The sequence below is a fragment of the Monodelphis domestica genome, chromosome 1, assembly GCF_027887165.1.
Source record: "Monodelphis domestica isolate mMonDom1 chromosome 1, mMonDom1.pri, whole genome shotgun sequence".
In the NCBI taxonomy this organism is placed as follows: domain Eukaryota; kingdom Metazoa; phylum Chordata; class Mammalia; order Didelphimorphia; family Didelphidae; genus Monodelphis; species Monodelphis domestica.
In genome coordinates this window covers 6,771,607-6,784,311 of record NC_077227.1, presented here as the reverse complement: position 1 = coordinate 6,784,311, position 12,705 = coordinate 6,771,607, and the positions used below count along the sequence as shown (strand labels likewise).

Genomic DNA, 12,705 nt, shown 5'->3' with positions numbered 1-12,705 from the left:
CACCTCCACCTCCTCAGGCTGTAAGCTCTGAGCCTGACGAAAAGTAGTCCAGGCCCAGATGCCAGAATTCAAGTCTAAACATCAATTCGAATTCTGGCGCCAACGACTGTGATTGGTCAGGGGGCGGGACGCCCTCTTCCAATGGGCAGCGGCAGAGACGAGGCCTCGTGACCGTTAGCAGAGAGGCAGGAAGGCCCGGCCCCGGGCCCCACTCTCTGCCGCGCCCCTACCCAGCCTCCTGGCTTCCTTTCTCCTCCCCCCAGTCCCTCCATATCACTCACCTTCCCGTGAACGAAAGCGGCCGGAGCCTCGGGGCAGCGGTTTTTATTGGTACAGCGGCCAGACACGTCACAGACACCCGCGGGCCTGTCACTGTTGACGTGACAGTGGGGGCAGCGCTCTAGCTCCAGAACCCTGAGGCCCATAGGTGGGATATAACTCCGCAGGGAAACTGAGGCACGGCTTGGGGGAACGGGCAGGTGATCGCCCTGAGCCTGCCGGCCCCTTGCTCCTGAGGGGAAGCTGAGGGACCATGGCCTTTTCAAGGGGCATCACCCCACCTTGAAGTTTAACAAGGACCCCACAGGTGTAAGGGGCGGGCTGGAGGCCTTTCCAGGCTGCTGGGGGCTTCGAGGTATCTTTCCCAGCCCTTGGCCTTGGGAGGTCTCCGGGAGCCTTGAGGAGTGCGGATAAGAAGATCAATCCAAGGCGAAGGAGTGGGATAAGTGACTTGCCCAGGGTCACCCAGGCAGGAGGCGCAGATTTAGCTGCTAAGCCACGCCCACATCCCTGCAGGAAAATGGAGGGCGGGGAGGCAGAAAGGCTGCAGTTGCAGGTGCCTACGCTGGGCCTCCCGCATCCAGCGGAGAAACAGGAGCGCCGAAGATGCCTCGACAGGCCCTCCAGGGTCGTGGGTTGTGGACCCCGGGCGGGAGTGGGAGTGGGACTGGAAAAGCTGGTGTAGGAAGGGTCTCTGGGGAAGCGCCAGCACCTGGATGGCCACCAAGCCTGTACAGAGCCGCCTTCTCTAGGACTCTCTAAAGCTCTTGTCTCTGAGAGGAGAAACTGAGTCCCTTCCCCTCCCAAGCCCTGAACGGGGGCCATCCTTACAAAGGAGGAAACTGAGGCACGGGAGGGGAAAGGCCCAGAGATGCCAACAGCTGCTGCCGGGGGTGGGGAGGAGGGGACCAGACAGGGGACAGCCGGAGGCCCTAGCCAGGTGCCCTAGGACTGTCTTCTAGGGGGAGGAGGACCCTGGGGGGGACTGGGTGAGGTGGTTGCAGTGGAGGGCGAGGCTGGGAGGTCCCAACATCCCAGAGTGATCCAGGACTTCTACAGGAGCTGGGCTGGCTCTGCAGGAGGAAGGACCTCATTGGAGGAGAGATGCCAGTCAGCCAGCACTCATTAACCGCCTGCTGTATGCCAGGCAGTACTGGGGGTGGGGGGCAGAAGGTAGCACCTGAGCTCCACTCTAAGGCTCCAGGCTAATGGGGAATAGAGAGACTCGGCTCTCCTGGGAAGAAAGTCCCTTCCCCTGGGTGTTTGATCTCTTTCTGGGTCATTTAGAGAGTTGCAGCGAACTCTGACAGGTTCAGTAGGTCTTAGTCAGGGTCCCACACACAGCTGGCATGTATCAGAAGCAGGACTTGAACTCTGGACTTCTGGGCACAAAAACTGATCCTTTTTCTTGAGACAAACACTGCCTCTAGAGAGACAGAAAGGAGGGGGGGTTCCAGACTTAGGAACTGGTCTACCCTGGATGGCTCACTTAACTGTTTGACTCAGAACAGTAAACCAACCTTGTTGTGTCTGCCAAGAAAACCCTAAATGTGGGACACAAAGGAAATGACTGAACTGGGCAGAGCAATACATTTGGAATTTTCGGGAATGACCTGACCACAGCTCTACCCACAATGTACTGGTTTTGTGACAGTTTTGGTTGACGTTTATTTGGACATTTTTTCATATGGCTGTTTATAGAGTTCAGATGTCTTCTTTTAAAAACTGCCTGCTTGGTGGTGGAGCACAGAGGGTCCAGGACCCAGCCAAGGAGTGGAGTGGGATGGGATCAGGAGGGGCAGGGTCTGAGGGAGTTGTACCCTGGTCAGACAACCATCTACTGCTCATCTCTCCTTGTTATTTCTTGCTTTGGCTTTCAGGCTTGGGGCAGTGGTGCCCTTTCACCTGCTGGTCTCATCCAATCCTGAGCTTTCTTCAAGATTCTTCTGGGCGCTTCCTCTCCTCCTCATCCCCCTTCCTTGTTCCTGGGCTCTCTCCTTCCTCAAATGAATCCAGAATGACTCCTGCGAATATGTGGTCCTCTCTCCTCCCCCAGGAGAATGTCAGAAGTTCCTTGAGGACAAGGGCTATTTGCTTCTCTATACCCAGCCTAGCAGGGAGAGAAGGAAGGAAGGAAAGGGGAAAGGAACCAGCATTTATCAAAGCACCTATTATGTGTCAGGCACTGTGCTAAGCCCTTCACGAGTGTGACCTCACTGTATAAAACTTGTATGTCAGAGACACTTGCAGCTTGCTCGTCTGTCCTTGAATGGAACATGAGCAGACAGAAAGATCGGGAGTGGCCATGCTGGACGGTTGGTGTGTTCAGAAGTAAGTATTTTGCAAAAAAGGCATCAAAAACCTTGGAGTGGAGTGCACATTTCTGAGTTGGCTCCATGACTGAAGGTCTCGTGTCGGTCTAAAAAGTCTTTTAGGCAGTTAGAATCATCTCTATCAGCAGGGTTCTCCTGACCATCCAGGAAACAGCTTTGATCTGCGAATATTTAGGGTGACAAATGTTCTTCCTTCCTCCCTCCCTTTCTTCATTCTTTCTTCCTTTCTTCTTCCTTTCTCTTCTTCCTTCCTCCCTCCCTCCCTTCCTTCCTTCCTTCCTTCCTTCCTTCCTTCCTTCCTTCCTTCCTTCCTTCCTTCCCTCCCTCCCTCCCTCCCTCCCTCCCTTCCTTCCTCCCTTCCTTCCTTCCTTCCTTCCTTCCTTCTTTCTTCCTTCCTTCCTTCCTTCCTTCCTTCCTTCCTTCCCTTCCTTCCTTCCTTCCTTCCTTCCTTCCTTCCTCCCTCCCTCCCTCCCTTCCTCCCTCCTTTCCTTCCTTCTTTCCTCCCTCCCTCCCTCCCTTCCTCCCTTCCTCCCTCTCTCCCTCTCTCTCTCCCTCCCTCCCTCTTTCTTTCTTTCTTTCTTTCTTTCTTTCTTTCTTTCTTTCTTTCTTTCTTTCTTTCTTTCTTTCTTTCTTTCTTTCTTTCTTTCTTTCATTCTTTCTTTCTTTCTTTCTTTCTTCTTCTTTCTTTCTCTTTCTTTCTTTCTTTCTTCTTTTCTTTCCTTCTTCTTTCTTTCTTTCTTCTTCCTTCCTTCCTTCCTTCCTTCCTTCCTTCCTTCCTTCCTTCCTCTCTCCTCTCTGTTTCTTTCTTTTTCTTTCTCTCCTTCCTTTCTCTCTCTCCTTTCTCCTTCTTTCTCTCTCTCCTTCCTTTCTCTCTTTCTCTTTCTCTCTTTGTCTCTGTCTCTGTCTCTGTCTCTCTCTCTCCTCTCTTTCTTTCTACTGCTAGCGAGTATCTAGGCGCCACAATTGAACCCATGATGTCCAGTCTCCAGACCTGGCTCTATCCACTGAGCCACCAGCTGCCCTGATGGTCACATTCCTAATTACATACATTTACATTTATTTCTTGGTCTGTTTTATGGGACTATCTGAGCTCCTCCATTAATCTACTTACTCTGTATGGACAAGAGATCTGATTCCTCTGGTAGTAAGGGGCTTTGACCTGGTGACATAGCAGTGGGATAGAAAGGCAGAAAAGACAAATGGGAGAGATGGTATAGGAAGCTCTGGCAGGTGGTGCCTGGGCTGCACTGTTTCCCCTGCCCAGACTTCCCTGCTCCCTGGCCTTTAGACTCACCTCAAATGCTTCCTCTTCCTGAGGGCCCTGGCATCATCTACCTGCTGAAGCCTTTGGAACCACATGCCCAAATACAATGGCAGCCGGACCGGTCTTGTCCAAACTCCAAAGCTCTTCTGGAATCTAGCTCGGGATGCACAGGACAGGCGCTTAATGCATTTGTGGAAGGAAGGAAGGAAGAGAAAGGAGATGGAGAAGAAAAGGACGACAAGGGGAAGTGGCCGTCCCTTTAACAAGAGGGAACTTGGGAAGTGGAGGAGCTGAGCAGGAGGGGAGATCTTTGCTTAGAACGTTGTAAAGACCTGCTTCTCCACTTGGGCAATGCCTGTCTGGTCTGCTAGCTGTTAGCTGAGGCTGATCCTCCCCCAAAGGTAGGGGCCCTGTGTGAGAGCCCTCTCACTGCCCAGAGACCTGAGTCTTGGGAGCTGACCAGCAGCTGAACAGGCAATCCGCAGGTGGGGCTTTGACTCACGGCCCCAACTCAGGGTAGGTCTGGCGATTTAGGAAGAGCCCTGCTTCTGCCTGGCTTTTCATGCAGAAAAGGGGGCTGAGTTATGTAGCAGCAGGCGGCGGGGCATTTCTATAGGGCTTTAAGGTTTGCAGAGGCACTTTATCAAATCTGTTTTCTCGTGTGATCTTCACAACTCTAGAATGCAGGTGCTATTATTATCCCCATTAAAATTTCTCTTTGATTTTATTTTTATTGTCCTGCAAAACACACTTCCATATTGTTGTAAGAGCAAAATCATAGCCAACAAAACCCCCAAATAAACCCATAAATACACTGAATGTGAAAATTACTCCAACAGTCCTTTTTCTGGAGGTATCTCCATTTTGAAGAAGAGATGGAGGCTGACTTGTCCAAGGACAACCCCTGCTAGTATGTGTCTGAGGCTCCATTTTAATGAAGGGAAAAACCATCCTTGGGGCACCTCCCTTGTAGCATGGTCATGAGGAAAAGCAAGTTGTAATCATTAAAGGACTGTATGGATATGACTGGTTAATAATACGTTGGGGGAGGGGGCAGTCAGAAGGCACAGTGGAAGAGAAAGCCAGATCTGGAAACAGGAAGTCTTGGGTTGAAACTTAGTCTTGGATACTTCCTAGCTGTGTGACCCTGAGCAAGTCACGGAACCCCGTTGCCTAGCCCATACCACTCTTCTACTTTAGAATCAATAAGATGGAGGGTAAGGATCTAAAAATCATAAGATTAGTATTTTTCCATCTTCCCAGAGACGATTCTCCATTTCAGCTGGAAAGGATCGCAGAGCTCATGAGTCCAACTCCCTCCATAGTCTTACAGGAGAGAGTCTGCAGGAGGCTGAGGGACAGTTCAAAGTTTCTCCAAGGAAACAGGGCAGTGGGTGTAGGAACCTTTGTCCTCTGCCTCCAGAACCAGGGCTTGTCCCAGTCTACTAGAACCAAGCTCGGGTTTCAGAAACCGATTTCACAAATAAGGGACTGGCGAGACCGGGCTAAACAACTGTGTATTTGAAGATCTGGAGGTCTTAGCGACTCACAAGCTCTCGCTCTCAGCACGACATAGCTCTCCTCCAGAGAACTTCTGTCACCACCCCCGTTTTACAGTCTTTCAGAGGTGATTGTAGCATCAGTCATCCCTTTGTTGTCATAAAGGAAATGAAAGCGGGGAGACTGAGCGCAGAGCGCTCCGGAGCTAGCGAACTCGGGCTTGGAGAAGTCATTAGGGATGGAAACACTCCCCACTGTCCAACGTAAAGACACCCTGCAGCAACCGCAGGCAGCCAGGTTGGGCTGCCTAATCCTTAAAACCCTCAAGCTGCAGGCAGCCCTCCAGGGACCAGGCATCTCGCCTGTCTCTCCCCTGCCCGGAGGCACATGGGTGCCTCTCTTCCTAGGAAACTCCCCAGGGAAAGGGGATTCCACACGCTTGCGCAACATCCAGCTAAGTATTTCCGGCTCGTTTTGGTGGCTCCAGTTACTGACCGTTTGCCAGTAATCCCCAGGCGTACTTATGGATAAATGGCTCGCCTCCGCCAAGCCGAAATCTCTGGGAACTTTTCACGTTTAGGATTGGAACTCAAGGTCGGAATGCTGACAATCCCAACCATTTCAATCCAGCAATTTACCAACTCAGCGAATGAAGAACTCCCGTAAGGTACTGAGAACCATCAGTCAAATAAGAGGTCATCAAGTCAAGGCCCGCAGACCCTCCCCCCCCACTCCTTTTTCTGTTTCCCTCCCTTCCATGTTTGTTTCTTCCTTTCTCTCTATTATATATCTTTTTATTTGTTTTCTCTCCTTTCTTCTCTCCCTCCCTCCCTCCCTCCTCCCTCCCTCCTCCCTCCCTCCCTCCCTCCCTCTCTCTCTCTCTCTCTCTCTCTCTCTCTCTCTCTCTCTCTCCCTCCCTCCCTTCCTCCCTCTCCCTCTCTCTCCTCTCTCCCTCTCCCTCCCTCTCTCTCTCCTTCCTCTCTCTCTCTCTTTCTCTCTGTCTCTGACTCTGTCTCTCTCTTGTCTCTCTGCCTCTCTCTCTCTCCTTCCTCTCTCTCTCTCTCTCTCTCTCTCTCTCTCTCTCTCTCTCTCTCATCTCTCTCTCTCTCTCTCTCTCTCTCTCTCTCTCTCTCTCTCCCTCCCTCCCTTCCTTCCTCTCTCTCTCTCTTTCTCTCTGACTCTGTCTCTCTCTTGTCTCTCTCTCTCGTCTCTCTCCTCCCTCTCTCTCTCTCTCTCTCTCTCCCTCCCTCCCTTCCTCCCCTCTCCTCTCTCTCTCTCTCCTTCTCCCTCCCTCTCTCTCTCCTTCCTCTCTCTCTCTCTTCTCTCTGTCTCTGACTCTGTCTCTCTCTTGTCTCTCTGCCTCTCTCTCTCTCCTTCCTCTCTCTCTCTCTCTCTCTCTCTCTCTCTCTCTCTCTCCTCATCTCTCTCTCTCTCTCTCTCTCTCTCCTCCCTCCCTCCCTTCCTTCCTCTCTCTCTCTCTTTCTCTCTGACTCTGTCTCTCTCTTGTCTCTCTCTCTCTCTCTCCTCCCCCTCCTCCCTCTCTCTCTCCTTCTCCCTCCCTCTCTCTCTCTCTCTCCTTCCTCTCTCTCTCTCTCTCTTTCTCTCTGTCTCTGACTCTGTCTCTCTCTTGTCCTCTCTGCCTCTCTCTCTACTCTCTCCTTCTCCCTCTCTCTCTCTCCCTCCCTCTCTCTCTCTCTCTCTCTCTCCATCTCTCTCTCTCCCTCCCTTCCTCTCTCTCTCTCTCTTTCTCTCTGTCTCTGTCCTTCTCTCTGTCTCAGACTCTGTCTCTCTCTTGTCTCTCTCTCTCTCTCTCTCTCTCTCTCTCTCTCTCTCTCTCTCTCTCTCTCTCTCTCTCTCTCTCCTTTCATCTTAGAATCAATATTGTGCATTGGTTCCAAGACAGACAGAAGACAGATACGGGTGTCAACATGGAATCTAGAAGCTCCCAAACTTGTAGCTTAGAAAGATTTAGTGATTCCCAGTTTTGTTTAGCACAGAGGTGAAAGCCTCAGGTTTGAGCCTGTTCCTGTGAGAATCCACAATCCTCTTCAGATGCGGGCTAAGCCCAAACCTAATGACTCTTCTTGTCCCCAGAAGCCTCTCCCAGTATATCACACCCTCCTTCAGAGGGTTGAACTCGGGACCTTCAGCCTTCGAGACTGACATGTTGCCTATTGTGCCAAACTAAGCTACAAGTTTGGTGACTTCTAGATTCCACGTTGACAAGGTCTAGGCAATGAGGATTAAGTGACTAATCCAGGGTCACATAGCTAGGAAGTGTCTGAAGTCAGATTTGAACCCAGGATGAGCCATCCAGCTGCCCCATCCCTCTCACTTTCAAATGAGGAAACAGACACAGAGAAGGGAAGTGACTCACCCCAAATTATAAGGAAAAATCACTTTCTTCTATCTTCTTATCTCCATTGGAAAGAAAAAAACCCCCAGTCCTTATAACAAATATATGATCAAACAATTTGCCAAGTCCAAAATGCCCCCAAGTGTCTCATTCTACACCCTGTCGGTCTGGCAGGCAGTTGAGATGAAGCATTTCTAGGAGCAGTCAGGTGGCTCAGTGGCTAGAGAGCCAGGCCTGAGGATGGGAGGTCCTGGAGAGAAATCTGACCCTTCTTCCCTGTTCCCCAAATTGCCCCCAAATGGCTTTGCCCTTGACTCTCACTCCTTGGAGAGCCACCTGATGGGAATTGCTGTCATGGATGAGCCTGCTTTCACTAGGGTGAGACTCCCTTTACTGTTTCAGATAGCAGCCCCTTCCTGCCTTAGTAAACAGAATTGGCCCCCAGCATTGCTATCTAGCAGAGGTTCTCTTGGCTTGTTCATATTCTGGTCCTGGGGGTGGCTGGGGATGCTGCAGGTATTATTATTCATCCCCAATGCAAAGGCCAGGAAAGATGGCCTCATTTGTCCAAGTCTCCCTCCGTTGCTCCCTTGGGAGACCCTGGGCCCATCTCTACCACAGGCCAAAGACTGGGGAGGACACAGATATGTTCCAAGGGGAGAGGTGACAGGGCAGAAGAAACCCATAAGACAAGGGTGCCATCCGAAGGTGGGCTGAAGTCAGTTCTCTTTGTCCACCCCACCGCGGGCCTCCAGGCCTTTGGGACTGCAAAGACAGGGTGCCAGAGCTCTTCTGGGCTCCCGGAAGGAAGCCAAGAGGAGCCAAAGGAAGGAGCCCTGGGTGACTGAGAAATGGCCCAGACCACACTTGGGAATGTGCAAAGGAGAGAGACCCACGTCTAGCTGTGCGCGCCCTCTGGCGACCAAAGTGGGTGACAACAGCCACCTTCATGTATCTCCTGGCCTTAACACTGCTGGCTCTCCTTTGCTTCATCTGCAGACTGACTGCAGAAGGGGACAGGATCATCCCAGAATCAAGGGTCTTCGCACGGGCACGTGGAGGCGCCCAGAAGCGCTGTGAGGACAGCGATGGAGAGTCAAGGAGGGGAGGATGATCCTTGAAGCTCTGGAATTCTGGGACTGTGTCTCCAGTCCTCTAAAGGATTTCTGGTAAGCTGAGGCAGCTCTCAGGAGGGCCTGGATCTACGAGACCTCCTTGCTGGGGTGCCAGAGAGGAAACACCCTCTGTCCGTGACCCCCATCTGTGCTTGCCAAGCCATTGCTCTCCTGCTCCCTTGCAGGGGAGGGATCCATCCCAGGAAGATGCAAACCACGGAAGATGGCCCTGTGGCTACCCACGGCTCTCACAAGGGCCACAGGCCGTCCACAAGCATCCTCTAATGAGGGTGTGGGCCGGGCCAGGCACCGAGTCCTGGAACCCCTGCAGCGCTGCGGGCTGGAGGAAGCCAAGAAGAAAGATTTGAGCTTGGGAAGGACCCGGCCTCGTGGAGACCATCTGGAAGGCTCTGAATGTGTTTTCTTTTTTACGCCTGAGCTCAGATTGAGGAGGGCAGATCCGGACAGACTAAGGAGCAGGATTCCAAGGGAAGGAGACCAGGACCAGAGGAGGACAGAGCCCCACCGAAATATTGATGAGCCCTTCTTGGGGCTAAGTGCTGGCCTCCAAGAGCTTTCGTGGCCAGTGTCTGTGGCAGAAGAAGAGGCAAAGAAGCCACAGAACTGGAAGTACGAGGGTCTGCCAGGACCTTCAGATTGGGAGACTGGTCTGTGCTTCAGAGGAGGCAGCACGTGAGCTGAATGTGATGGAAAGACACAGGACAGTCCATGCAAAGCCTCAGAGGATGGAAAGAGAACGTCAAGTCCGGGGAATGACTAGTGGGTCAGTTTGGCTTGGACAGTGAATGGGTTAAAGGGCAGGGAGGGTGGGGAAGCTTTAAACATTAGGCCAAAGAAAGAAACTAAGAAAGTGAGGAAGGATAGCAAGGTGTAGCATGCTGGAGTCAGAAAGACCTGAGTTCAAGTTTTGTCTTGGACACTGCCTAGCTATGTGACCCTGGACAAGTCACTTCACCCTGTTTGTCTCGGGTTCCTCATCGGTAAAGTGAGCTGGAGAGGGAAATGGCAAGCTCTGCCATGAGAAGAGTCTGCCAGCTCTGAAACAACCACCACACAGGTAGAAGGAGGACAGAGGAGGGAGATTAACATGACAGAGGCCAATGAAGAGAATACACAGGAGGGTGTCTGACAGGAGGGTGTCTGACAGCATCAGAATCACAGAGACGTACGGAAGATGGAACCTGACCTGCCGGTGAAGAGTACGTTGGTAGCCCTGCAAAGAGCAGTTCCAGCTGAATGCTGAAGTGGTAGCTACTCTTCTTCCCAGTTTACATTTGGGGAAACTGAGGCAATGACAAGGACAGGCTTTTGAAAGAGGTAGGGGAGACCTAGGCAGGTTAGCAGGAGATAACAGGAGAAGAGTAAAAATGGGAGAATGAGGAGAGATGGTCGGGGGGAGCTGCTGGAGAAGCATGGAGGGGCCTGAATGGGGCATTGCCCTTGGTAAGGAGAAATGCCACCTCTTCCTCAGGACTGGAACGAAGGAGTGCAGACTGGGGAGGAGGAGGGGGAGCTCCTCCTAGAGGGCTTCTGTTCCTTCAGGGAAGCAGGAAGCCAGGCCTTCCTTCTGCGAATGTGGAGAGGCCTGGGATGCCAGCTGTGGGAAGAGTCAATAGGGGAGAATGAAATGAAAGCATTGTGATGCAGGCCGAGCTAGAATGAGGTGACAGCTCGGTAGGGGAGCCAGCCAGGACCCCCGAGGGTGCTCCTGCCTGGGGACTCAGCAGGGAGGAATGAGGAATCCAAGGCAAGACAACAGGTGGAAGGGAGCGGTCAGTGATGGAAGAAGGTTCCCGAAGAGCAAAGGCAACGGCTTGGAGGAAGCCATCCGGACTTGCGGGGATGCTGAGCGGAAATAATCCGTCCAAGAAGAGGGAGGCTCTGAGCAGGGAGAGAAATCTTAACGCTCCTCGTCATGCAAGTGGCCTGTTCATGGCTGACCAGACAGCAGAGGAGGGCGGAGAGCCCCAACAAGGACTGGTTCTGGGCAAGATGCCGTAATGCAAGGAAAGGGAACCCTTTGTCTTGCCCTCAGGGAGCTCGCGATCTCCTGGGAAAGACAGGATGGAAAAATAACGGGATGCAGAAGAGATTCACCCAGTAGGTGAGAAGGGAAAGGATTGAATCTCCCAAGACAGTGGCTGAATCACAGGATCGAGCAGGAGTCTCGGCCCTTACTGGGGGGAAGTGGGGGAGCTCGCATCCGTGTCTCTAATCTCCGGGGGCTTAAGTCCGAGACTGCTCTCCCCGGGGACCCAGATGGTGTGGGTGGGGGCGTATGACCCAGGGCAGGTGGGGAAACGCTTTGTAACTTCTGTTCCAGACTCATCTTTGATGTTAATGGGTGGCTAATGTTCGGGAGAACCCCTGGAATGGGGGCTGGAGAGCCTGGCATTAGAACTGAACCCAGAGGGGCAGACGAGGACAGCTTCCCTCTGGGAGAGGAAATTCAGAGTCTCGCTGTAGGTGGGCCTTGTTTGGAATAAAATCCAGCCGCGGGCGTTTGGAGGGAGCCCCTGGAAAGCTCTCCATCCAGGACTTTCATTGCTGCATACTCTAGCTCTGTCAGTCAGGCCAAGAAGCATTTATTGAGCACCTACTGTGTGCTGGGCCAAAGGCTAACTGGTGGGGACGGGCGCTGGCTGAAGGGATCCATTAGACAAAAACGGGCGATTTCTTCTCTCCCATTGGAGCGTTTCCTTTGGAGAGCTTGTTCCAGATGCTGGTCTTCGCTGGCCTTGGCTGAACCTTCAGACACCGATGGATTGATCTCGGGGCCAGTAGGAGGAGGTGGCCTCGGCATTCCAAAGGGTGGCACCCAGCTCTCCTGGCAGCAGGGCAGAGGTCCCGGCCTCGGGAATGGGGAGCCCCAGCAGAGGGGATGGGAAGCGGACTGGAGGAAGTGTCCAAGGTGTGTTCTGCCCCCCTCTCTTGTTGCCATTACAGTCCATGGGGGTCCCTGGACAGCTTCTTCACAGGAAGGATCTATTGCATCCAGATTGGCATTTTGGGAAACGGCTTGTTTGTGGCCACAGAGAGGGGAGGGGATTCCCCTCTGTCCAGCCTCGACAGTCCCTCAGCATAAGTAAGATTGGAGAGATTTGCTATTCCCATCCTGGACCCCCCCTTCCAGTGACCATGAGCCCCCCCGGAAGGGAAACGAACCTTGAGTGGGAGGGGGAGGTGGCAGCACAATTGGAGCCTTGGAATCCACCTTGACACTGGCATGGGCTGGGCTAAGAAGAAGGTCAATGGCCTCTTCTCCCTTCCTACAGATGACCCCGACCCGGGAGGAGAACCAAAGACCACATAAGTGGGCTCTTGGGCTGCTGGTGTCTCCTTTCCTGCCGCCATCCCTTCACATCAGGAGATCCTCCGTGACCTGGGAAGACTGGGCATCACCTTGGCATCGACCAGGTCCTGGTCTCGGTCTTTCTAAAGGGAGGAGGAGGAGTCAGGATTCTGGCCTTGGTTTTCTTCCCTCTTCCTTCCTCCCTCCAGGTCTTCTTACATGGCTTGGCGCCTTTCTTTAGCTTCTGGGTTGGCTAGCTTTTTTTTTTTTAAACCCTCACTTTCCATCTTGGAGTCAATACTGTGTATTGGCTCCAAGGCAGAAGAGTGGTGAGGGCTAGGCAATGGGGGTCAAGTGACTTGCCCAGGGTCACACACCTGGGAAGTGTCTGCAGCCAGATTGGAACCCAGGACCTCCCGTCTCTAGGCCTGGCTCTCCATTTACTGAGCTATCCCAGCTGCCCCCTTGGCTAGCTTTCTGCTTTCATTTCCTCTTTTTCTCTTCCCCACCCAGCTGCCTGGGCCAGGCAAGAAGCACCTCCCAAG

General features: G+C 52.8%; 1 long non-coding RNA gene across 4 annotated transcripts; it reads left to right on the top strand.

Annotated features, from left to right (window-relative positions):
• Positions 1–109: 109 nt before the first annotated feature.
• On the top strand, positions 110–12,400 carry LOC103092917 (uncharacterized). Of its 4 annotated transcripts, none has more exons than XR_008911458.1 (3): positions 110–427; positions 2,160–2,610; positions 8,732–12,400. It is a non-coding gene; the product is annotated as an uncharacterized LOC103092917 (long non-coding RNA). The 4 variants fall into 4 exon arrangements; XR_008911460.1 differs by lacking the exon at positions 110–427 and having other exon boundaries at positions 442–2,610; positions 8,732–10,972; positions 11,192–12,400; XR_008911457.1 differs by lacking the exon at positions 110–427 and having other exon boundaries at positions 442–2,610.
• Positions 12,401–12,705: the final 305 nt, after the last annotated feature.